Raw genomic sequence first — 25,576 nt, forward strand, 5'->3', positions numbered from 1 at the left:
TCTCAATCACTCTCTATCACTTTATGTTCCTTTACCTTCTCCATGACTCCAACACTTTCTGAAGTTATAGTCTGTTGTGACTTGTTTACTTCATTGTTTGTCTCTCCCCACTGAAACAGAAAGTCCAAGAGGGCAGAAACCTTGACTGTTTTGTTCACAGGGGTTTTCCCAGGCCAGCATTTAGCAGAGTGTTGATAAAGAATGATTAATTTAATGAGTTAAAACTATGGCCTTGGATGAGCAACATTATAACAAATTTTATTAATCCAGATAAATTACATTAAAATCTACTGTAAATGTCAAAAGAAGAGGAAAATACATACAGAGAAGTATATTAAACAGATGAATTATCAATGACACCAGGTAAACCAAAGACCATTATCACATAATGTCTCCTAATAAAATCTATTAAGAACATATGTATCATACATTTCTATTTTAAAGATTATGTTCTTTCTAATAATGCTTTTAGAAAAACCCAGGGATGGGAACTCAGCTCAATGCCCTTTACCTACTCAATGACCTACAGATTACTCCTTAGAAGGTACACCCAACTCCACAGAATGAATAATTTTACAAAGGGTTTTCCCAGGGGAAAATATCCAAGTAACCAATTCCCTACATTGGAGTAGGGCGTACAGACAAAACTTCATAATTAAACTTAATCACTATAATGATAAAATATGAAACCCTGACCTCAAATTAAGACTTCCCTATAATACTGCTGTGTATCAAAGCATGACATTTTGCTTTGGCATCTACTGAATGCCAATAACTACACACTGCTAAGAAAACAAATGTTTTTATCAATTAAGTCATTTGACTAAATTCTGTTAGATTACATTAGAATTAAATCAAAAGTTTTAATATATTTATCATGAACACTTCTATGTAAAAATTTGAAAATATATGACTTCAAATTGAGTTCACCTCTATTTAACTGATGAAAAAGAAAGTGCTAACATGGTATGTTTCTAAAGGACTATGAAAACACTATTTATTTACTCAATGAGTCTTTAAAAAGCTCAAAGAAACCATGGTTTTATAAACATCTATAATCAGCTAATATATTCTGAAAACAAAGTAAACGGCAGTTATTATAATAGTAAAATAATTTTACCTAGAGTAAAACTAGCCCTAGTGTTTTACTATAGTAAAGTAAAGATTATAGACATCTGCATTATATTACAAGGTGGTACAGTATATTACCAAGCTGAAATATCAGAGAAACATAAATGAACATAATTTGACATTAAATTTGTCTGAGTACTTTATAAAGAATCTTAATTCTGAATAAGATCTACAAAACAGCCCTGAAAAGCTCCCCTTGGGAATATTATTTTTAAAATTCTGCAAATTAATTTAAAAGGAATAAAAAATTACTGAGAATTTAACCTCCAGTCTTCTTATTCATCATCTAAGCATATTCAAAATTAGAGATCAACAATCTAAAACTATGAAGAAAACAATGTGAATGTGAAAGATATAGCAAAATGATTTTTCTTATCTAATTTCTAATAATGCAAGGGAGGAAACTTTTAAGCTATAGGCTACTATTTATGTATAGCTCTAAAAAGGAAAATAATAAAGTGATATATAGAAACTCCATAGGTAACATTAGTGTGGAGCTTATAAAAAATTTACAAGGACTTTGACTACTCTTAGTCTTGAGAAAATTTACATGGACTTTAAGCTCTCCTGTGTTCCTCAGATATTATGTTAGCAGAGAGGTGTACACAACTAAAGTATTTAAAGCTTGATGAAAATTTACTCTTTTATGGAAATTCAGGTAGAGCATTTTTTCTATCATATATTTAATTGCCACAGTGTGGAAAAATAAGCTCAATATATGTTACTTATGAAGTGTTACAAACATAGCAGAACACCATCTTATTAGCCACAGTCAATATCCACACGGTCTCAAAGTTCAGAACTACAGTCCTCAAAGCCATCATATTTGGTAATACAATAGTACTATGGTAATCCTATGTAATTACTACACTACATAATTACCAATGTCTGTTTGACTACTTCCCCAGTAATTCTATTTTCAAGTAAGTCCATCTCTGTTTTTAACTCTTTTTTTAGATGTTCTAATTGCATTCATCCTTCTCCCCCAGTAACTCCTATTTATCTTTCAAATCTCTGACTAGTCAACCATTTCCCAAAGTGTAACCTCATTTCCATAGCTCTTTCTACGTGTACCCTCAGCATTTTGTACTTCCTTAGAACATCAGTTATCACGGATTAGATTTGTCTATTCACTAGTCTGTCCAGTCCAAAAGAATAGGAGCTCTTTGTTTATGCTTATATTGTTCATCCTTACACCCACAGCATCCTAGCATGTGTGTGTCAAATACATAAAAAATACATACGATTTAATAACTGATTCTATGGATGTATATATGGATGGCAAAGATTAGCTCAGTAAAGCTTTACTAAGTAGATCACACTTTAATCTGAGTTCTAAATCATATGAAGCAAGTGTTCATCAGCAGATGTGTCAAAAGAAAGGGGCATTTCAGAAAGAGAGAATTACATGTGTAAAGATAAGGAAGTTTGAGGAAAAAAGCTCTGTCAGAAAAACGATGTCCCATGTAAATAATTCCATATGATTGGGGAAAAAAATTCAAGGGGAATAGGCAAAGAGATGAAAATGAAAAAATAGTGAGAACCCAGACCATACAAAGTATTTGTAAGAAAATAGATAATATTATTACAAGTTGAATAATATGACCATGTTGGTAAAAAATTCTGAAATTGCCACTTCAAGAAAATTTAGGAATTGAGAGAAGTATTTTTTAAAAGAAAAAAACAAAATTGTGTTATACAATCACCCTGTTCTAAGATAAGTTGTAGAAAAAGGTGTAGGATTTTTTTTTAAGTATTAAAACCCCCAAATGCTAGTCTAGCACTTCTGTAAGTATATTTTACATAACACTTGCCCTACAATATGCTCCATGAAAAAATGGAATCTCTGGTCAAATACATTTGAGGGGAAAAACTGCATATAATATCCTTCTCTCTGATTTACAATGCACATTAGCATATTAAAAATGTGAAGTCTTACAATAAAGAAACCCATTTAACTTTTTTTAATAAGTAGATTTAATTATCCATGACACCGTTTTGCATGTAAAACCTATTAACATCCTGCCCAAGCAGTTTTTTTATAAAACATCCTCTCTAAAACTAAAAGGTCACAAATCAAATTCATATTTAAAGTACTCACCTTATAGTTTTAAAAAGGTAGCAATTCACTATTATTTGTAGAACATAAAGCTAAGATGTTAAAAGTAAAGATATAATATCACCTTAAGGTTGAAAATAACCTCCATTATCACTGTCTTGAGATTGTTAATATAGGATCATTCTTATTTCTAGTATATCTGAGGCCAGAGAAAATAGAGGCCATATAATGACACACAGTTGTACAAGTGCCAGGAATGAGGGCCTAGATGTGGATTTAACTGCATTTGAATGGATATACAAATCCCATCTGCCAATACACATATGTGTACAACACACAATATTAATGGTTGATGTATGTTAACTATTATGATTGTCTTTTTAAAGAAAAATACACAGGAAGTATGCTTAACTAAAAACAATCAACAGATTTGATTTGGATTTAGACATAATTTTTTAGTATTGGGAAAGAATGGCCAGATTATTCTAGTTTCTTATTAATACAGCTAGAAAGTTAATTGTTTAATTGTTATTTTATTAAGAAAAAGATACGTTTATTAAGGTACTATCTGGTTTGTGGTGAGGGCCCTTCATTCTCAGCTTCAGCAAACTTTCAGCAAAATTGAAATTATATTTCATACAACAGATTTTAAATTTTAATAATTATTTGAGGAGGAAAAAATATTCACTAAGCTGTCTCAAGATTTTCAGCTATTAAAATAACCAAATCTTTACTTGATGTGCTTATTTATTGTGAATTCAAAGTATTCAATCATTCTTTTCTCATGTTTCTCATTTACGAAAATGAAAATAACAAGAAAAACTCAAATGGCTTATAAGTTTATATCATTAAGTGTTACAAGAGAAAGTTTCAGCAAGGGCTGAAAAATATGTGAAAATATTTCAGATTAAAACAAAGTGAGAAATTTCAAATGATTACATTAGCAGCTCAGAAAAACAGAATCAACTAAATCAATTTCTTCAGTATTGCTAATATGATGAAAATGGATTTTTACTGTTGTTCAGCTTTAACAGAAACCAACGAGTTCCTTCTTCCCTTTTTCTCTTTCATCATTCTGTATTTCTTTTACAGAGCCTGCTGTTGCACTGAATTTTATTTGCTTTGCTAGTCATGGATATTATATGGATTGTGTTCCATCTCAGAACATGAGCCTTTCTATATTTGTAAGTTTCTTGCTAACATGTCATGGAATGTAAAACCTATGGGACTTTGGGACCTTAATTTAAGCCTGTGGTGCTAAAGATGCAGCTGTTCATTTGCAAGTAATCATCTCAGGTATTAAAGCCATAGTAAAGTAAAAAAAAAAAAATCCATTTTCTACTGTTTTCCATTGTTTTAAAGCACGTAACAGTCAGAATTACACAGTATTAGATTTTTTAACTTGCTAAGAACATATTTTCAAGAGAAGACTGGTACTTAGAATATATCTTATGTGAAAATACAAATTTTATTATAGGCTATGCACATAACTGACTTTAGACATAATATAATATACTCCCAGAAATTTAAAGAAACCCACTACGTACAGTTAACTACAGTGAGAAAACTGGAGAGTTAAAGATCTGCTGGCTCCTGAAAAAATTTATGGTGTAGTGAAGTTCAAATATAAACAATTATGTTTTGTAAATTAAATAGTCTGACACTATAACTTCCTTAGTAAACTTTAAAAAAACCTCATCATCTCAACTTACTTGAAATATGTACTATAATAACACTGTCTTCAAGTTTTGTGCTATAGTTCTTACGATAACATTATAGAATTACCAGACAAATCATTTAGTTCTATATAAAGTGTTATGTTAAACAATGTTCTTCCCAGCTGTTTTTTGCCCCTAATTGAGGATGAATCAAGGATTTAAGTAATTTTTCTTGTCATGTCTGCTCAGTCTCCCTCAGCATCAAAGAATAAATATAAGAAAAGCAGAGACGAACTGAAGAAAAAGAAAGCTCCTGGTCCAGGGAAACTTTCGCCAACACTTTCCTCCAAATATTCAGAGGATGACTCAGATGACTGTGTGTGGGTCCCACCTGAAGGCCAAAGTGGACCCATTTTAATGACGTAAGTATGGCTGTTGATTGTTTCCAAATCCTAAAGCCAGACCTTGTGGACCATGTGTCATGGGACAGTTAGAATAATATACCAAGTTGAATGTCCAGAGTTCAGACGATCATTTGTAAAATCTGCTGACTTGCCTTTTTATCTGTGCTTTTGGCTTAAATTTATCTACCCATCTGATTCTCTTGAATTTGTATTTATGTTTAAAACTGTGTATGGATGTAAAAAAGGAATTATATTTTGAGAACTAGTAAAGTGAAAAAATGCATAAAAGTCCTTGTTTCCATACAAATGCTTCAAAACGGTTTAACTAACATGTAATTTATTACTTATGTAGATACAAAACAAAGTTTGGAGGCTAGGATCGGACTGGGAGAATTTGCAACATACGTGATAATTGCTAGATGCATATCTAGTACTTATTCCATGAGATATGAAGTACTTTAAAAACCCTTTAAAAAAAAGCTAAAAATCAATAAGGAAAACAATGAGCTAGGTATGTAAGTGGCCATTTCACTCACTCTCTCTTATACACATGCCTTCACTTGCACACTCACATATCCTCATGTCATGATCACACCAAAGAAATGACAGAGAGAGAAAAGAATGACTTAATAATCAAATGCAAATATCCCAGTTCACTGTACTAAAAAAAGCAAATCAGATAACAATCACATACCACTATAAAGCTCTGATAAGCAAATAATTATAAAGGTTTGGGATGGATTTGAAGAAGAAAATACTGGAGTTTATGTCCCAGTTATCTCATTTAAAAAAATTAAATTCATAAACCATTGGAAAAATGTACAGATGCAAATACTGAGTTATTCATCAAAGTATTTTTTTCTAAGGGTAAAAAATTAAATCAAACTTAAGGTTCAATTAGTAGAGGGTAGTTAAATAAACTGTTCATCATAAGAAGCTGTAATTAAATTTATGATGAAGACTTTTATTTACCAGCATGGAAAGAGGTTCATGATAAATTAAATTTAAAAAAATCAGATAACAGAATAGTAGGGATAAGTTAAATATAGATTGCCCTGAGCATACCTGGTATCTCTTTAATAACATTTTCAACAGTTGTTTGATGTATAGTGAGGGTAAATCTCTCTTTAGATCCAAATTAAAGAATTATATAACATGAAATTTTCTGAACCAGAACTTTCTGGAAGGCATAATAACCATTTATACTCTATAAAAGTATAACTTACACATTACTTAAAGACAGCACTATACCATGCATTACTCACTCATAGAATTTTAGCTGAATTTTCTAATGTTCAGTAACTTTCTAATGTCAGGTGAAAGTTACCTACCTCATGGTCCACAGCACAGCCTGTAACTATCCCATGTAGCTTTCATATGGACATTACAAAATAATTCAACAGATTTTATTTCCATTAAATTGGTATCTATTCTAATGGTAGTGATTTAAATCACAGTTCTTTTCATATTTCATGAGTCCTCTAGTCCTCACTGATGAAAAAAATCTTGACCAGTGTTGACCTTGAACCTGAAGATTCTGTAGACATAGAGATAAACAACTGTCCTTTAAGGACTGTCAACACATCATATTAGTTATCAGATACCAAATAAAACTAAAGCCTGGAATAATTTTATGTCATCATTCAATAACTACCTGAAATCTCCTGAATTTCATTTTTGTACTAATCCAAACACGCTAAATTATTCATATAAAAAGATTACTTGACACGTTGCAAAGAGCTCACTTGTATATATTAGTGATCTGAGATGGCTTAGAGTTCCAAATTAATGTGACGAATCTCTAAAGCAGCAGTTTATAATTTCTTAACTGAAGAGCATTTTGGCTGCTATGTCCTACAGTGAATAGCGTTAAGAGATGTGAAATTCCTTAAGTATTGATTTATCATGTTACATTCAGCTTTATGTTATAATAAATAAAGTGCTTAGCAGAATTTCTAAATTTTAAGAAATCTACTTAATTAAAACTCAGATAAAGGGCATACTGACTTAATTAGCATGATAGCAAAAGAATACCTCAGTGGAATACCTTTTATTAACTTGAAAAAATAGATTAATGTCAAAACCAGGCTCTAAATGGCATGCCTGATGATTTCTGCAAATCTTGTCACAGTGGTTAAAAGATCTAAACTGATAACTGAAGCATGGTTCCTGCTACACATCCTTTTTGTTCATCTTAGGCTGCTACTTCTTATAAAGTGTTGTGGCTAAAGAAAGCCACCCCTGTTTGATTCACAGTTTTAAAGAGCACTCTTTATGGAGTTTTCTAAAATAAAATTTGGAAGAAATAAGTAAAAGAAAAGATACTAAAAAAAATGTTTGATTAGTATGTTTCATTATTTTTATTTAATGTCATGAATTTGATCCTCTGGAGACACTTTTGAACAGTCTTGGTTCATTACATATTAAAATTCACTATGTTCTTTGTCAGTATTCTAGTATTCTAAATAATCTAGTATTCTGAATAATCATGCAGCAGATTCAGCAAGAGTATGTTTTCTGCAGCTTTTTCCACAGCACTATCACCACATGTTCATCATGCTAATAACTTCTACACTAGAAGATCCAGAAACAAAATCGAAAAGTTAATGTGAACTTCTTTTTAATGAATACAAATTTATACCTTAAAAATTCCACACAAACCAGCTGTGATGAAAATCTATTCCTTTGAAAGTGAAGAAATTAAGCTACTGAAAGGAATAAAACTCTCTCCTAAACAAGACCAAGTCTTCAGCGTAACAAAAGTTACATCAAATATGTAAGGAGGAAAGAAAAAGATTCGAGTAATGTTAAGTGATCACTAATATTTTCTATTACTTATAAGGAACTATGGGGATTCAGATGCTTTCGGATTAAAATAGTAATAGCTGTTGTTCATATTAATTGATAACCAATTAGTTAATTAATAATTAATATGGAACCAACTGCAAGAGATAGGTGGTCATTGTTTAGTTTTTCTCACAAAGATAAATATCACATTCTTTTATTAACTTCTTTCTAAAAGTACTATTTCAATTTTTTTATTGAGCGTAAAGTGAAATAATTTTATAAGTATATAATTAATTATAAATATGTAATTTTTCTAAGTATTTAAAAAATACAGTTTGTTAAAGTCAGAGAGTGAATATGTGCTTGATTCCCGTGACCCTATGAGGAAATAAAAGAGGAAACTTGGGTTACCATTCACTAATTCCATACTTATAACAATGTGAAAAAGTTTGTAGTTAGGATGGCTCTAATTGATGATTTGATCTAAGAATAGAACAATTCTATATCCTACTTGTGTTTGACGAGCACCAAGTTTCAACCAACAAAAATTTCTATAACATACACACAATTTATAAACACACACATAAAAAGCCACTTATTCCTACCTTAGCTGTTTCTATTGTACACACATAAGCATATGCCACACTATATACACTAATAATATATTTAAGGACACTTAAGCACATTCAATGTGATGGAAAGAAATATCACAGATGATAAAAATTATACAGCAGCAAAAAATTAGGGTATTCAGTGACTAAAAGTCATCTGTATACTATATACAAAATAGAGAAGAATCCTAAGGAAAGAATTTAATTAACATATAAATGGAATTAATTAGATGATTTAAAAAATCTTTAAATTTTAAAAGCTGAATATTAAATTTTGAGATGAAAGAGCAAAAGTAGTAGAAGTATACATGTTTGAAGATACAAAGTTGTCCAGATTAGCAAAGTAAGTCCATCTAGAATAGGATAAACTGGGAATTAGTATTAATTAAAGTAGACAGAGTTAGAATTAAATTGACTGTGTGGCAAAGAATAATGATGATATCACTAAAAGGTGGTTCTATAAATTTTATTTAAGGGCAATGCATCAAATATTGTTTAGAGAAATTTTTTCTCTTTCTTTCAAATGTTCAAAAATATTCACTAAATTCTTAGTATGTTTAAGGCATTGTGCTTGGTGCTATGATGAAATAAACACAGTACTGTTTATCTTGAAAGAAGTTGATAAAGAATAAGACAACCAAGAAAGGATTCATGCAGAATATGGCATTTAATTAGGCAGGATCTTAAAAGATGAGTAAGTTTTGGATATTCATTGATGTATCTTAAGAGAATAGGAGGCAGAGAGCCTCAAAAATACATTAGAATCTGAATTTTGTGGCAGACAACGAAAAAAATATTTGAGCAGAATGGAGAAATAACTGCATAAGAGACATGCAGAGGAGTGAGACTGCTGATAGGGAGGTTAAGAAAGTATTCAACAATTCAGGTAAGAGTTAATGAAAAGTATAGTTTCGGTGGGACTGTATTTTAAAGGTAAAATTGTCAAAAGTTAGCAATTGATTGGATATGATAAGCAATGGAAAAGAAATTAAAAATTAATCCCAAAGTTCTAAATCTTCATGATCAGGATGATGATAATGCTGCTGATAGAATAAGGCACAAGAAAGGAAGAAGAACTTAGATGGGGAAAGTTTAAGTTTAGTTGGGCCTACTGTGGATTTTATACATTCTCTAGATGTGACGATTACAGATATATAGTTTTAGTACTGGTGGTTGGAGGCCTTTATTTATGCATACAGGTCTTTATTAAGAGCATACGATATAGATGTAAGAGGATAGGATCAAAGCTAAATCTTTAGGAAACATGAATAAATAGAAGACTTAGAAGTCTTGGGGAGAAAAGGTAGAGTGGTTAGAACAGGGAACTCCAGGAATATTTTCTGAAAGAAGAAAAATACAGAAAGAAGATTTACTGTTTTGGCTTCATGTTTGATTCACTGAATGTTATTTTATCAACTTCCTACTCTGGACCACACGAAAAAAATATAAACTAAATTCACAATGGCCTCTGCCCTCAAATAGCTCATAATGCACTTTATAATCTAGTTAACTTCCCTCAGTAGTCTTGGTTGCTGTTTTTTAGAATAAGATGAAGAGTTAAAAAATAAAAGATAATAACATTATCCACTGTTTCCAGATATTATTGCCTGGATACAAGAACTCCTGAAGGATCTCAGTTAATAATATGAAATGCTATATGCAAACAAAAGGGAAGATAAAGATAAGATAATTGATTAAAGAAAAGTTAAAAATTATAGAGACCAAAGACACATTTTCTCTTAAAGAGCTCCCATGTACTTGGTAGAAAGAAAATAAAAAATACTGGAGAAGGTAATAGCATTTAAAAATATAGATTAAGAATAAAGTGAAAAAATCTAAATTAAGAGTCAGCATAAAAGAAGTGTTCCGCTGCCTTACCTGAACATGAACAACAAACTAATGGCAAAATGAACTTGTGGACATAAAGGTTTTAAATGTATTTCACTAAAAATCCTCTGTTTCTTGCTGATCACTCAAATATAAAATAAAAGACTACTTGTCATAGTTACTATAGATTTACCGTTCATCTTGAACAATGTGGGGCTCAGGGGCACTGACCCTCCACACAGCTGAAATTCAAATTTAACTTGTCAGTCAGTCCTCTGCATCCCTGGATTCAACCTACTGTAGATTGTGTAATACTGTAGCAGTTATTTATTGAAAAAAATTCTCATATAAGAGGGTTGTATTTCACAATTCATTAATAAGATTGTAAACAGTTTCGACAAAATTACATTTTTAAATGAACATACTTTTCAAATAGCAATGTATAATCACAAATAGGACAAACCAGACTAGTTACCATTGCTTCAATGATTCAATAAACAGATTATACAAGGAAATATCATTTTCAGAATAAACAGTCTAAAAGAAAACATAGTACTATGTTGCAAATGTACATGTAATTAATTTGATAATGTCATCCATAAGATCAAAGCCCCATAAAACTAGCATCTGTCTAGCACAGTGCCTGGTATATTTGAGATGCTCAATAAATATTGCTGAATAAATCAATGAGTAAAGAAAATTCCTCATTAGAACTTATTTCAATCTAACAAAATGGTTAATACCTACAATTTTGTGCAATTTGCATAGCTAAGTTGCCCAGATGTACAGAAAAATATGCTAAGTTAATATTCTTAATATTCAAAAAATGAGATATTTTAAAGATTATTTGATGAAATAACAGAAATGATACTTAAGGGAAAAAACCATATCCATTTGTATTCTTTCTTGGTCACATGAAATTCAATCAATAACTAAAACACATAATGCATCTATTCTGATTACATCCTCAAGGATTCCTTAGATATTAATTTAGTCATCCCAAGTTCATAAATAGGATATTCATTTAAAGAAGAGTTTCCCAAAGGATACTGATAGATTTTTAAAGTCTGTGTGAGAGGGAGAAGAGGAAAAAAGGGAGAGAAAGGGAGGGGGTGGGGAGGAGGAGGGGAAAGCCTTTTTTGGAGGGAAGGTTTCATAGTCTAGTAAGTATGGGAAACAAGAAGTGTACATACCATTAAACAGAATTGTTTATTGGCTCTCTGAACCTTTAGTTCAAACATGCACATCATGAACTCTTGAGGGAAATAAAATAAATAAATCTAGCATGTTTCAAACTTGTTTAAATATAGAACACCTTTTCAAGGAGGATCTCATTCTGTTCCAACAACTGTTCCACAGACTATATCCTGGGAAATACTGCTATATAATGTAAAGACATTAAAAAAAAATACCCCAAAGCTTAAACCCGAATATATACTCTGCTTCAAATCTGTCTCATTAGGAAGCTACTTATCCCAGAATTACACAAAATATTTAGTTAAGACTTCTTTTGGAAACTGCTTTTAAGGTCAAGTTTATGAGCTAACAGCAAAGTCAGTTCTATTATTTGAATTACTTAAGGAATGCTTTTCATACTTTTTCACAGAAATACTTCTAACCATAAAGGATCAAGAAATAAGTGGGGATACAAAGGGAGAAGCCGGGTCTGAGGAAACGGTCTAAAGCAGAAGCCAGCAGACTATGACTTGTAGGCCAAATCTACCTTCCTGCCTGTTTTTGTGAATAAAGTTTATTGAGACAGATCACACTCATTCCTAGTTATCTTCAATACTATAATATGATATTAAAATATCTGTGATTTCTATTGGAAGTGATGTCATCAATACCACCACTATTGTGGTTTGTGGCCCATATTCATCATTTATAGAAATTCTAAATTTCAGATAGAGATCAAAAAAAATAAAGGGACAATTTTTCACAGACCAGGGATTAAGAACCTTTGCTTTGGAGAATTGTGAAAAGATAAATGACACTTTTAATTAGGATATCAGAAACAGCATGGAAAATGTAAAGCTACAAAGTAAAAAATGTATTTTTTATAAATGAAAAAACAAAATAAAAAAAAACAGATTTAAAATTAAATGATATTTTCCATATAATTCATGAAATAATCCCTATTCAGTTGCATAAGTTCTAAGATTCCTCATCTCTGCAATATTTCCTTAAATTTATTCCTGGCTACCAACCAAAGTATCACTTATACTGACTTTCTAAATAAAGCTAATTTTTATATTCTATAACTAATTGATTATTTCAATTGCAAATAACAAATTTTTGCTCAGAAGTCATGAAAAAAGATGCACAAGACAATGCAAATTTTGTTTGCCACCATATCTCATTCACCATAACTACTATCAGACAAGCAAAATAAGTATAGGTAATTATTATACTGTGACATATGACATATAAGCATTACAAATGTTTATACAGGGGCTAAATTACATAAACAGTAACATTTTTGAAAGTGAAATAAGTAGCATGTATTAGGAAATAATTAAATTATTAAATTCCCAGTGTTTTAAATTATGCAGTATTAATTGCATAAAAGACATTATAGTCAAACTTCACCATAGTGCTTAATATCCATACTGAAGGTTTTAAAAATTATAAAGAGCCATAGTACACACGCATGAATATGACATAATTACAAAAGAATTTACACAATGCCAGTTTGTGGTTTTACTCTCTCTGGATTTGTTATGATTTATGATGCAGAGAAATGTGTGTATAGTTCTTAAAAGTAGATTTTATTTGAAGAGGCATGAAACATACTGTCTACTTCCAATTTACATACTATATAGAAGATAATTAAATTTTAAAATATAGTCATCTGATATTAAATGTGAAACAATTTATACTTTCCCTTTTCAAGCTATGTTTATCTACACCCAATTTTAAACTGTATAGAACATATTTTTTAAATGACTAATATTTAATGTAGTGTCACTAGCCAGTAATGTCTACTGGTTTCAACATCTAGGAAAGTACATACAAAGGCTAAACAATACAGATAAGTCTAAATTTTCCATTTGTAAAATCAATAAAGAACTACGGAAACTTTACATAATGTTGTGTTGTACTCTGCCTTCTATATTTTAACAATTAACAGAAAATGATCTTGTAATGCACTTTCGGTAGTGATTTAAAATTTAGTAAGAAGGATATTTTATTTTCGTTTTAAAAGATAATAGGTTCTAATTTCTTATGGTAAAGTCTAATAAAAGACATGCAATTTAAAGATTTTATTTAAGGAATCTGTTAGAAAAATTATACAAAGTAATTTTCTAGAAATAAGATAGCATTAAAAAATCTTAAATGCTACAGTTGGCATTACATTTAATTCTTTGAATAGAAGTAGGGACACACTTGATTAACCAACTGGCAGTACTTTTAAAAAAAATATTAACATATTAAAGTAGGAATCTGATTTTTAAAAATCATCTGGAAGCATGCATGAGAAAACCTGTTGTCATGGAAACAGCCAGTGTAAATGGCAATAAATCTAGAAGAAAATGAAAGTGCTTCTGAACAATGAATGAACACGAAAAGCGACTTGTGAAATGAAACATCATAATGGAAGAAAAGTACAATGCTATTTAAAATGTTATAAAATTTTCAATTTTCTTCTATAAATTATGGTATTATTGCACTGCCTTTAGCCAAAATATTCTAACAATTTTTTAATGTAATATTCAAGAGAATTAATATGTTTAAAAGACAGCTCTAAATATTATTGTTAATCATTTATTTTTAAAAATCTAAGCAAAACAGCTTTAAATCTGAAAGTTAATGGAATAAGGATCAGTGAAATATTAAATACCTAACCAAATTAAATTATACCAAAATCTTAGTTAAAAATTTATGTCAACAGTTTAAGTAAAGGCAACAATGTAGGTATCTGACCCTCGTATTACCTGCATTTTGACAATATCAAAAATAAATAAGCCCTTCATACATACTCTATTAAGCATACTTTCTCATTCATAATATCTGTGAGGAAAAACTGATCGACAAATTCAGTTATGGTAAATGTTTATTCTCACAGATTAATATTTTATATAATTGCAACGAAACGTTTAGGTTAAATAAAGGAATGTATTGCTCTAACAGATAATCATTAACTTAATATACTACTAAGGAGTTAGAATGTTTAAAAAGATGACATTATTTATGAATAGTAATATTTAAAACTCATTCTTTCATTAGGAGTAAAGGAACGTGTGCAGTTCTTGTGACAGTTGACCTAAGCAGCACCTTGCCTTTTTCTCTCAAAAGAATATCAGATCAAAATCAAAGCTTCCATAGAAACACATAAACAGATTTTATACAAGTATGTTCTTGCTATGTAAAAATTGCCTTGATATATTTTCTTATTTTTAGCAGTTTAAATTAAGTATTTCAAAGAGCTTTTCGTGAATATCTATTGTATACCTTAAAAATAAATATGAATTGGGACAATGACACTAAAAACTATCCCCATATCCCTTAATTATCAATCCCCTATTACATTTGCCCCTGTCTTCAAAAGCAAACCACATCCCAACACTATATTCCTTTCATTTTCTTCTTATATCATTTTACTCTATTATCTTGATATACTATTTCATTATTATTTTCCTGTTTCTAATCTTTCTACTTACATCTAATAACTTTCCCTCTTTATCTTACCAACTGTCTACTTATTCTTTTTTCCACTGTCCCTACAAACTTACATATGGTACTCCAAAAATGGCCAATAAAAAATAAAAATGAACAATATTTGTTATCTTAAAGCTATGAAAACAATCTTAAGAGAACTTTTTGTTTTATTCCTTATGTACTTGATAGGTTTATCACTTTTAAAAACTGGCCAGTTCACAGGGTCTCTGCTTAGGGTTCTAGTTCATATATATTACGATGTGTTACCAGGAACTGTGCAATATGATTGCTCTGACATTACATGTATTTAAAGGAAAAATTTTCCGAGTCTAAAAGTTGCTAAAATCAGGTGATGCTATTCAAGAAATTCCCTGAAACACTGAGAGTATATCCTTATTATAAGTGCATTACTCAAAATCAGTAACAATTGCACAATATAAACTTTACTGTCTCTCTTACTGTTCATTGGAAGTAGTCAGTTTGCCAGGCACAAAACATATACTCAATTATTAGTTATAATTTATTCATCAAATATGTAAACAGAAACGCCATGTAAGTTATCTAACAAATGACTAAGCTCAAAGATTGGCAAGTAAGCTTTTAATGCTACTAATCTAACCCATATGAAGTTGAGTTATCAGTACATATTTATATATTTCCATTGTGGTTATTTCTCATTTTCACAAAGACATGAGATCCTAAACATGTATCCTTTTTCTATTAAAAAGTATGATAAAGAACAAATGATAAAAATAAAAACAAATATTGGTTAAGTTATTTATTTTTCCATGATAATTACTACAATGCTTTACCTGTAAAGAAAAATAAATTATGGCCATTTCTTGAAACATTTTACGAAGTCTATAAATTTGCCTTCTCACATTCATAAATTCCTACAAATTATATTATTTGTTATTTTAACATGTATTGATGTAAATACATGTGTACATAAAAATTAAAAAATCCTAAGTATATATTTTAAATTTTCAAAAATGAACCCATGTAAACAGCCCCCAGATCACAAAATAAAGCACTAAAAGTTGTCCCCTTGTGCCCCATTCCAGCACTACCTGCTCTACCCAAGACTAAGCACTAGCTTGACTTCTAATATCAGAGGTTAATTTTGCCATTTAAGCTATATATAAGTGGAATCATATAGCATTCACTCATTCACTCATGTTTGGTTTTTTTGTCTCAATATTTTATTTGTAATATTCAGTCACACTGTATTTGTGGTTAACTCATCCTTCTTGCTGTATAGTATCCCACTGTGTGAGTACAGTACTGATTTATTTTTACATTCTACTGTTGATGAGCATTTAAGCACTTTTCAGTTTGGATCTATTGCTAATGGTGCTGCTGTGATCATTCCTGTGTATGCGTTTTGGTGAATACTGGAACACAATTCTGTTGGTATGTTGTTGGAACAGCATTACTAGGCTATATGGGAAGTGGATGTTTAGCTTTATGAGATGATCCCCGATGATTTTTCAACATGTACCAATTCACACTTCTTCCAGCAGTGTATGAAAGTTAAAGTTAATCCACGTTCATGTCAACACATAGAACCGTCAGTCTTTTTCACTTTGATCATTCTGGTGGATATAAAATGGCATCATCTTATGGTTGTAATTTGCACTTCCCTGATAACCAATCAATCCGCTATATTTTAAGGAATTTATTGGCCATTAGGATATTCTCTTTTGTGTTCAATTGTTTGGCCCATTTTTTTTATTGGGTTGAAACTTTTCCCTACTGATCTTAAAGCACTGCCTGCATATTCTGAATATAGTCCTCACCAGGTATATGTACTACAGATACATGTTCTTATTTTATGGCTTGTCTGTTTACTCTGTTAATGGTATCTTCTGATGCAGAGTTCTTAATTTTAATAATAGTCCAATTTATAACTTTTTCCTTGATGGTTGGAGCTTATGTCCCACTTTAGAAACACTTACCTACTTTAAGGTCATAAAGATGTTCTGTGATTTTTACCAACATCTTTATTTTCTTACCATTGATATTCGTATCTGCAATCTAACTGTTATTGATTTTTGATTACAGTGTGAGGCAGGAGCAAAGATACATAATTTTTCCTATCTGGCTACTCAGTTAACCCAGACTATGTTTTCACAACTGTACCACAGGGTCACCTTTGTTATCAACAAACTAACTGTATAAGTTTGGGTTTGTCCCTGGTCTCTTCATTGAAAACGTTTTCTATTCTATTGTTCTACTCATCTATCCCTCCAGCAATACCACACTGTTTCAAGGTGTCTAGCAATCTAAGTCGTCAAGTTGTGTTTGTCTTTAATTATGTCCTGAAAAAATGAAGACCACATTATTTCCCTGGTTAAAGTCCTTGCATATTTAGAATAAAATCCAAACTCCTGACTATGACTTACAACACCTCATGTTCTGGCCAACAACTTTATGTCTTTAAACCTTCATCCTGCTCTGTATGCTGCAGCTACACTGGCCTTCTTGAAATATTCTAGCTCTTCCTGCTAAGAAGGTGCTTTCCCCAAATCCCATCATGTTTGCATGGCTTATTTCTTCACAACTATCACTCCTCAGACAGGTCTTTCCTGATCAGTCTACCTACCATGCTTCCTTCTCCTTCTGAAATAATGTCAGTAATTTAGTTGTTTACTAGTTTTCTTGGCCACTAGAATGTAAGCTTTACAGGAGCAGGAATTTTTCCAGGTCCGGTTTCATTGTTTTATTTCAAGAACCTGGACATATAAGTACACATTACATATCCGTAATTAATAAAAGAATTAATTAAGAGAGGCTGTATAATATAGTTGAAAGAATACAAAACTGTAAGTTGGAAAAACTAAATGAAATATGTACCTTAGAATGTGAAGATAATTTAACAATTAAATTAGTTTTATTATAAATACAAACTTTACTGTTTGTTGCTTTCCAGCTTTTAACACTGACTTTACCACAAACAATACATATCTGGAAAATGTACTTATAAGTAGGTTACATATACTATGCAACAGCATTGTAGCATATAAATCACTATTCCATTTCAACAGGAGTAGCCTCTGAACTCTAAGAAGTTTACAAACTATTATCAGCTTCCTCTTCCTCAACTTCAGAATAAAGTTAACATGTTTTCTCTTAATTCTCAAGAAATGTTTGTTTTAAAAAACTACACAGATCTGTACTGGAAATAGGACTGAAAAAGCACTAACTATTCTGATGATATGCCAACTATAAATCGCACTCTCAAGTTTTAATCTCTAGCATAAAATAAACATGGTATAATTTCAACACTGTGATTTGTATCAAATAGTTTATTTCAAAGGGACAAATCATAATGTTATTTTGTAATTAAATATCCTTAAACATGCTTGTTCCAAAATGAAAAAAAATTTTTATATAAAGATGCTTACTCTATTTCTGAAAAAAATTTTCATTCAGTAGACCATTTTAGTTGTAGTGAATAGAAAATGATTTTTTAAAAATTCATATGTACTAATTATTTAAATAAATGTGGACTTATAAAATCCTAACACTATTAGCATAAATAATAGTTATTTTCTCAAGTAACAAATATCATAAATAACAAATATTAAGAATCATTAATAAATATTTTCTAAAGTGAAAGAAATAAATGTTGCTTTCTTCAAACATTTTTATAATCATAACTGAGTAACAGAGTTTTTCTTTGCAATTCCAAATTCTAACTGAAAAGCATAGTCTAAAAGTTCTAAAATCTGCATACCTGACTAATTTCCAAATTCATAAGTATTAACTGAAAATAAAATTTAGAAATAAGTTATACAGTCAGGTTAAAAAAATACCTCTCTAAAAATACATTTCTATAAGCAACAATTAGCAAAAAATTATGTAACCTAGAGAAAAAGATAAACTGTAATGCTTCATTGTTATCCCTGATGGAAAGACAAAATTCATTCCTAGTTATGCTGAATCTAGAAATATATATAAAACATTCCTACTAGGGTCGTTCTTAGAAGTTGAAAAGAGGACTCTAATGCTTATCTCAAGTCAAACATAGTTTTATATTTTTTAAAAAGGACACAGATGACAGAGTGTACATCATACTATCAAGTCTAAATCTATAATAATTAGAATACTTTGGTATCTACCACCACCATCAACAGCAAAAATGGATCACCAGAAGAAATAAGGCTTGAAATACACTCTGGAAATAAAAGAATTATATAAGAATTACATATATGATGAGGTATAACAAACAATTGGAAACTCAAATTATTCCTGTAAAAATGAAATTGAGAAAGCAATTCTCAAAAGAAAAAAAACCTGGATTTGTAGCTTATATCAAAGGGACACATTACATTCTAGATATATTAAAGAGTTAAAGGTTTATCTTTTTAATTTGGCATATAAATCTTAGCAATGTTCTCCTAGGGCAGTCTACCCAGGCAACAGAAATAAAAGCATAAACAAATAAATGGGACCTAATTAAACTTACAAGCTTTTGCAAAGCAAAGGAAACCATAAGCAAAATAAAAAGACAACCTATGTAATGGCAGATAATATTTGCAAATGATGCAACTGACAAGTTCTTAATTTCCAGAATATATAAACAGCTCATACAACTTAATAACAACAACAACAACAAAACCCAACCCAAAAATGGGTAGAAGTCGTAAACAAGCAATTCTCCAATGAAGACATACAAATGGCCAATAGGCACATGAAAAAATGTTCAGTATCACTAATTATCAGAGAAATGCAAATCAAAACTACAATGAGGTATCACCTCACACCAGTCAGAATGGCCATCAGTAAAAAGTCCATGAATGATAAATGCTGGAGAGGGTGTGAAGAAAAGGGAACCCTCCTACATTGTTGGTGGGAGTGCAGTTTGGTGCAGCCATTATAGAAAATAGTATGGAGATTCCTCAAAAAACTAAAAATAGGCTAACCATATGATTCAGGAATCCCACTCCTGGGCATATATCCAGAGGGAACTCTCAAAAAGATACATGCACCCCAATGTTCACAACGGCACTATTTACAAAAGCCAAGACAAGGAAACAATCTAAATTTTCACTGACAGGTGACTGGATAAAGAAGCTGGCATATATACATTATGGAATATTACTCAGCCACAAAAAAGAATAAAATAATGCTATTTGCAGCAACATGGATGAACCTGAAGATCAGCATTCTAAGTAAAGTAAACCAAAAAGAGAAAGAAAACTACCATATGATATCACTCATACGTGGAATCTAAAAAGAATAAAGGAGACACTAATGACCTTATCTACAAAAGAGAAACAGACTTACAGAGTAAACAAACTTTGGTTACTGAGTGGGAAAATGGTGGGAAGGGATAAGTTTGAAATTTGCAAATATTAACTACTATGTATAAAATAGAAAAGCAAGTTCATACTATATAGCACAGGGAACTATATTCAATATCTTGTAGTAACTCATTATGAAAACAAATATATGTATATGTGTATTATATATATATATGACTGAAACAATATGTTGTAAACCAGAAACTGACACATTGTAAACTGACTACCTCAATAAAAAAAAAAAATTTGGCAATACAAATTAGGAGCTTTAAAGTTTTCTTATTTGGCAATCTAATCATTCTTTTAGGAATCTATACAAAGAAATATTCAGAAATGTAAATATTTATGGGTGAAGGAGTTTATAAATATTTTAACAAAAATACTCTGAATAGCTCTAACCTTCCACAAAAGACCAACAGCATAAAAATCATGTTTGATAAAATACTATGCAGCTTATGACATGTGAATGAAAAAATGGTAATTTCCTATGAGAATCACAACTGTTTATAGAGAAAGGAATAAGAAGATAAAGTTTCTTATTAAGAAGAAAACAGTTAAAACTATCATATTTGTGTTGGGATTATGGGAGATTTTTATTTTCCTTTCTATAGTTTTCTGTGTTGTCCAAATGTTCTTATAAATAAGTACACTCATAAATAACTACAAATAAATATGGTAAAAGTATTTTAAAAGAATTGTTATTTTCTATAAATTAGATTGCAGGTATCAGCTTATTTCACATAGCTCTCTTTTATTAATAAGCACCTCATTTACCACTTTTATGATATAACAAATTATTTCTTGCTTAAGAATGAACATATCGGTATAAAAAGATTCAATCTCATGGTTCTGGAAATAAGGAACTATTGCTAAGATTTCTCATTTGTAAAATGTAAGTACTAGATTACATTCTTTTTCATATTTGTTTGAAATCAAACATAGTTCTATTGGGTTGTCCACGAAAATAAATATGTGTATTCAGTACTGAAATAATTTTTATCAAAATTTTGTAATTGGTAAACTAACATACAAGAAAACATTTTCCCGCTGTAGGATATTACTTTATTTTAACCCTAAATGATTTACTCAAGTATTCTCATGTACAATCAATATTTAAAAATATATTTAGAACATATACTTCATCCAATATAGCTGCATAATGTAAATTTTTAAAAGTAAAAGATATTGTCAATACTCAAGCAATCTTATAAGAATTTCTTTAGTTATATTTATGAATGAAGCAATCACATTACACCTTGTGAACTAAATTAAACTCTAAGGTTAGATTCTGGAGGATATTAGGAGACAGCATGAGCAAAAGCAGATCCAAGTGAGCACAGACAGTGGGAAGATCATCCTGGTAGTAGAAAACAATGTGCACTAGAGAACAAATAGGGTAGATTAAGGATAGGTAGGATAGGGCTAGTTTATAAAAGGCTTTGAAATTAAGAGAAAGAATTCTGGATTTGGTAAGTAAGTTCTTAGATAAGTGATCCTATTCAAGTTTTGTTAACACGTATGCAAAAGGATTAGGAAAAACAAGGTCAAATAATGGAGAGAGAATGAGTAACTCTTAAAATAAGTAACTGTAAAATTATGAACTACAATGAAAGGGGTCTTCCTGATACGTACTCTTGAGTTGTTTTCTTAGTAATGTTAATGGATTTTCATGACTCAATCTCTTTCCCCCTGGATTCCTTGTGAATAATGAGAGGTATCAGTAAAAAAGCACAGTCAGAGAATCATCTTATGACTAGGAATAACAAAAGCTATGTGACATTGAGAGGAGGACCAGATAATTAGCAGGAAAATAACATAGGAAAACATATTTTCTCAAACAAGTAACATGGACAGAAATGTTTTTTCTTAATTTATATCTCTACCAGTGTAAACTTGAAAAGAAGAAAATAAATAATCCATAAATTGAGGAAGAATGGGTAAAAGTTTTCTTGATATATACAAGTAGTCAACTCACATCATTTGCTGCAGTTAGAGTGTACACAGTAACTGTGGACACTGAATTAATGGACAATGAACTAGCACTCCTAGGGCAAATACAGGTTGTCGTTTCTGTGAGCCTCTGGTCACATTTTCATCAAACTCCAATATATAACTTTATTTCATCTGTGTTCCTGTTTAGGGCCACATTATTTAGTATATATTGTTAATTTATTAACAATGAACTCCTGGCCAATGGCCCTATAATCATGCCTGAATAAAGATTACTTATCAACATGCATTTTCTCCATAAAGCACATCACAGTCTTCCTGCAATTAGGGAACACTAGACAGTTTAGACAGCACTTCAGCACTGAAGCTTAGAGACCATTTAAAACAAAAAATCATTAACAAAATGCACAAAAATGTGAAAAATGTGACATTAAACTGAAAAGTAAACTTGCTTAAAGTCAAAGTGTAGCCTTCTTTGTCCTAAGCTGTAGATGTGAGTGCCAGGTGACCCAAATTTTTCACCACTCTACCGAAGTCTTCAAATGATACTGAAAGCCCCGTGAGTACTGATCTTGAATTTACAAATAGATTTTAGCAGGTGGGCAAGTTTGCAAATATGGAATCCAAGAATAATGAGGATTGACTGTATTTAATAGAAAGAATTGTATGACCTTAATTTAATTCCTATTCTTTAAATAATTAGATACATAACCAGGAGCAAGATACAAGTTTTCATATTTGAAAAACTGAAAGGTTCTCCAAGTTTCCTCTATTAACTCTTCCAACTCAAACACTGTATAATTCTATGATGTGCAGCTTATAATTCCCTGTAATTAGATTTTCAAACATGGTCTGACAAAATTAATGTCAGAGCTCTCTAGTACAGAAACCTAAAGTCTAACATTAGATTTGGTAAATTTTATGCATATTGAAAAAAATAGTTTGTGCCCAAGTAGTTCTGAGGAAAGCAGTCAGAAATACTAATTTTCCAAAGACCAGAATTTGAAAATCAATGCCCACTTGAGATAGTTCAGCATGGATATTTTAGGTTACAAGCTGGAAAATGTGTAAAGAAAAAGTGAGAAGCCTTGTAAATTTCCTAGCAGTAGAGTAAGATTCAAAACTGCCAAGTCTGTGGAAGAAGCATACCTCGGAGATACTGCGGTTTGGTTCCAGACCACCACAATAAATCAAGTATCTCAATAAAGCGACCAGTGGTTTTTTTGGCTTCCCAGTGCACGTGAAAGTTATGTTCACAGGATACTATAGCCTATTAAGTGTGCAACAGCATTATGTCTGAAAGTACAATGTACATACCTTAATTTAAAAATACTTTAAGGCTAAAAAATGCTAACCATCATCTGAGCCTCCAAGGAGTTGTAATCTTTTTGCAATAGTAACATCGAAGATCACTGATCACAGATCACCATAACAAAATAATTTTAAAATTTGTAATATGGTGGGAATTACCAAAATGTGACAGAGAGACACAAAGTGAGCAAACAGTGTTGGGAAAATGGCATCGATAGACTTTCTCAATATAGATTATATTCAATTGGAAAAAAAATGAAATATCTGCGAAGCACAATAAAATGAGGTATGCCTGTCCCATCACAGTTGCCAGGTCGTTGTTGGAGCTATTCTTCTACATGTTGAACCTCTGAGCTTTCACATATCCAGATAACAAATCTCAAGAGCATAACCACTTTATCAGATATTTTACTTAATTGTCCATATAGGGAATTAGACCAAATACGACTCCCAGAAGGGTGATCAGGTATACCTGGAGGACAGATCCCAGTCAAGCTCTTCATTCATAGACAAGCCAGTTAAATATGTCACTAATCCAAATGCAGCAAGAGGTGTTGGCAAACACACATACCCCACCTTGTCTGGCTAGCAGGGAATCCAGTGCAATGGGATCTTTCATCACCACTCAACCTAGAGGGTTTAGAATAATCAGCTATAATCTGAGAAACATGCAAAAGAGTTTGTCTTCCCTTAAGTAGCAGAGGGAGACAACAGAGTACCAACAATAGTAAGATTAGGTTAAATAGAATCGTAACAGTATCCAGAAAGTGAGTCTTACTCTGCTGCCTGCTGACTCCTAAAGTCAGAAGCTTCTGGGAAGTTTCTGAGAATTTGTAGACTAAGATTCTTCAGTGGTTAACAGTCAAGTTGAAAGTGATGGCTGTAGTCTGGGTTATATTGGCCCGCTGCTATGTGGATAAGAGCTGAGAGAGATTAATATTTCCTCTCTCCACCCTTGGCCTGCTGGTATCTAAGGTGTTCTCTTTTCCGCAGCCACAGTTGGTGTTTTCCTTCCACAGACATGTGATTCAATCTCTGCAGCATGATCAGTCCCTCCAGCAATCACTTCATCCTTTTCCTGATTCTCCCTATGTCTTACCCACACCATATGGTCTAGACTCAACCCTAGGTGGCTCACCAGAAAGGTGTCTAATATATCAATGCTCAGCAACATCCTCAAAAGGAGGAAAGGAGGCCTATATATATATGGTCTATTTGGCAGGACTAGCCAGGTCTGGTATCCCTAGCTATGTGCCTTAGAGTCCCCTTTTCTACCTGACTGTGAACCTGGCTGTCTGAACATATTTGCCAGGGCTCCTTGGCCTTATGTGCAAGAATCATTAGGCTTTGATTTTTTGGCCCTGTCCTGAATTGTAGATAGATACTATGCCCTGGACAATAGTTTATCTAGGTGGCTGTGGTTCTCATCTGGGCAGCACAGGTCTGATCAGTTTGTTGATTCTATTGATGTTCATCCTCAAAGGGTCCTTCCCTATGGGCATCCACATAGATCATTAAAAGGAAGCATGGGTCTTGAACAATCTGCAGCCATAGTATTAATCTCCACAAAGACTGAGACTTGATTGTCTAATTGTCTCACTGGCAGGCCCCAGAGTCACTGAAAATGTAACAAACTTGGACGGGGTGATTTTCAGAGTAAGCAACAGAGCTCATGATTTTACCCAATAATCAGAGTTCCCTTTTCCATGCATGTTTTAAGCAATTTTCTTTAGGACTACACAGCTGCAGCCTACTACAGCCCACTGGATTTTAACATACACAATTCATCTGTGAACCAGACCTAGGCATCCTGGAGCCTCAAAGGACTGAAACCTCACAAGGTGTCCAAGTTTCTATCACAGACACTGCA

At 31.5% G+C, this 25,576-nt stretch overlaps 1 protein-coding gene and 1 long non-coding RNA gene across 3 annotated transcripts in view; one reads left to right on the plus strand and one right to left on the minus strand.

The window, feature by feature from the left end:
- Window positions 1-25,576, minus strand: part of NOVA1 (NOVA alternative splicing regulator 1) — a 143,290-nt gene that overhangs the window by 48,725 nt on the left and 68,989 nt on the right. The gene's annotated exons all lie outside the window — the stretch shown is intronic.
- Window positions 1,550-25,153, plus strand: LOC116664203. The gene is made up of 4 exons (XR_004320597.1): window positions 1,550-2,199; window positions 8,202-8,207; window positions 24,252-24,257; window positions 25,143-25,153. It is a non-coding gene; the product is annotated as an uncharacterized LOC116664203 (long non-coding RNA).

This window comes from Camelus ferus, chromosome 6 (assembly GCF_009834535.1).
Source record: "Camelus ferus isolate YT-003-E chromosome 6, BCGSAC_Cfer_1.0, whole genome shotgun sequence".
Classification (NCBI taxonomy): Eukaryota; Metazoa; Chordata; class Mammalia; order Artiodactyla; family Camelidae; genus Camelus; species Camelus ferus.